Below are 2,614 nucleotides of genomic sequence, written 5' to 3'. Positions count from 1 at the left end.
GTTTTGAGTGCGGCCACACGCGTGTGCGTTGTGTCGTTTGCTCAGTGAAGGGAGGCGTGCTCACGATGCCGTGGGACCCGCAGAGCTGCACGCTTTGGGCGGGCGCGGGGCCACCTCCCCCCGTGCGCGGGACGGCGTCGGCAGCGGGCAGGCGTCATCCGGAGCAGCCAGGGCCCCCTAGGCCGATGGCGAAGCCCTTCCTTTTCCGTTCGGTGCAGAGTGCGGGGTGCGTGCGTGCCGGACGGCCTAACGGGACGGTGCAGCCTTAACCCACCCGGTTCCTCCGACCTCGCCACGGTTCGCCATTGGAGTGGAAAGCAGACTCCGGTGGAAACGTAACACAGAATCGAAGAACAGCCGTTCAGCTGGCAGGTCACCTGCGGCGGGCTCCTCCAGGCTGGCGGCCCTTTCACGGTTGGTGGCCGCTGGCTCCTGGCCAGGATCGCAGAGGGTGACAGGGCAGCAGCTCCCGTCCCCAGCAGGCTAGGACCCTCTAGACTGAGCAGGTGTGACACAAACGTGCACATCTTCCTGAGACCTAAGCTGAGGGCTCCTTCCGCTGACCAAAGGCCGGGCAGGGGTGGGGAGTGAGGACGCGGCTGCTGGCGGGGACCGGGGGTGACGTGCGGGGACCAGGGGTGACGTGCGGGGACCGGGGCTGACGTGCGGGGACCGGGGCTGACGTGTGAGGACTGAGGGCTTTCCGGTCGCTCTGCCACACTCCGAACGTGTCCTTTTCCTTCGGGGAGCATTTAAAATCAGTGAATATCATTTACCACCAAGCACCTCAGTGAATTGTCTTTTATTTTTATTTATTTATTTTTAACTCATCACGATTCTGTAACTCTGGCCAACCATGCTCCTTGGGCCAGCATGTCCTTGCTGGAGGCGGCCCCCGAACAGCGGAGCCGCCGTCACGGTCGCCGGGGCTGGCGCGTCTCATTCGTTGTTCTGCTCCTTTTGCTGAACACACGCAACCTCGCGGTCGAGCGGCCACGCTCACTGTCACGTGTCGAGATGAGCGAGAAAGGCTGGACGCGCTGCCCGAGGCCACGGGACTCTGGACCCGTGATAGACCGACTCGCTCGCTGTCCCCGTGCGGGTGCATGACGTCCCTGTCTCGGTCAGCGGGCCGCAGCATTCACGCGGGAGGCCAAGCGGAGGGGACCAAGGCTGGGCCAACTCTCGTGTCCGCGTCTTAAAGCAGAAGGCGAACTCACCTTAAGGGCATCGCTTGTCCCTAGATTTCCCACTGGAGGGGCCCGTGAGGTCACTTTGTAATGGAGACGGCATGGCGGCGTTAGAGGCTGTCCTTCTGGACAAACAGCTTTACTCCTTGTTGCGTCGGAAGTGGTCCCAGGCAGCGCACGTGCCCGTCCGCGTCTGTCCCGTCTCGCAAGCAGGTGTCCTTGCTCCCTGCTGGCCCAGCATTCTGAAGAAGCTGGGGTCGTAGGCACGGTGACACCTCTGCCCTTCTGGGTAGGTCGTCTGAGATGATTTTCCTCTTCCCAAGGACGATCTAGGGTAGTAGGAGGATTCAACGCAATTTGTCCACATTTGCGAAGATTCAGTGATTCTTTTTCAAACAGAGTTAATACCATTAGCACCGAGCAATCAGTTCCAGGCTTTACTTCATGGCGTTGAAAATATTTTAGTGTATTTTGTTCTTGCCTCTGTGTCGGCTCCATCCTGAGTTTCAACGAACGCTTCTATCGTGGCGTCTGGCGTGAGGCATTAAACTCGTTTTCTTTGAGGGAAGATAAATGGGGACGTCATTTTATCTCCGTCTTTCCGTTGCAAAACGGAATTCCTAACCGGTGCGGTCCTCATCATCCTCGCGCTGAGATGATGGCGACTTCCCCTCTTCAGTCGGAAAGCTGTGCGAGGCGGTCATCATCACTGACTGGAGCCCTGCTCTCAGGGGTCACGTTTAACTCCCAGGGACTTTTCAGCAATAGCCTCTTGACATGCAAATATGAGTCTTGGGTAAACTGAAGCGAATTCCCGCAGGAGAAGTCAGCGCCTGGAGGATTAACCATCCCCCGCCACTTAATTTACGGTCTCGTTTTAAGCCAGCTGTTGGTTCAGTGTGGCATTTTTTTATGGAAGAAGATGCCTTGCATTGGGAGCAGGCAGTTACAACCATTGAAATTCCAGCGGTCAGACCCTCGCTGTGGACAGTTGGCATCTCTGAGCTGTCTTGCTGTGGCCTTCGATGCCCCAGGACACTTGCCTGAGTCAGGAGATCCATAAACTCGAGTCCGTCCTCACTTATGTGGCCGTCTGGAGTTTTTACTCTCCATTTCAGGGCAGGGCGATGTATTGATCTGGAAATATGGTTTCCTGATGGCGTCATGGTTTTGAAACCCTTTCTCCTCGCCAAGAAAGGGCAGCTCTTTAACCAGATCCATGAGGCGCCCTTAAAAAACCAGCACTGACTGTAAACGGAACAGAATAGTAACAATAGATTGCGGGTAACGAGTGACATATAACCATCAACGGCGAATTCAAATGACTACTCAGAGGGTCTCAGAGGAGGGACCAGAAGGGCCGGTTCAGAGGACGAGGCGTCAATGTTTTCTTCTGGTTTTTCACCTTCGACCTCACTGGCTGG

The sequence above is a fragment of the Pteropus vampyrus genome, unplaced genomic scaffold, assembly GCF_000151845.1.
Source record: "Pteropus vampyrus isolate Shadow unplaced genomic scaffold, Pvam_2.0 Scaffold386, whole genome shotgun sequence".
Lineage (NCBI taxonomy): Eukaryota > Metazoa > Chordata > Mammalia > Chiroptera > Pteropodidae > Pteropus > Pteropus vampyrus.
Note: the sequence above shows the minus strand (reverse complement) of the source record.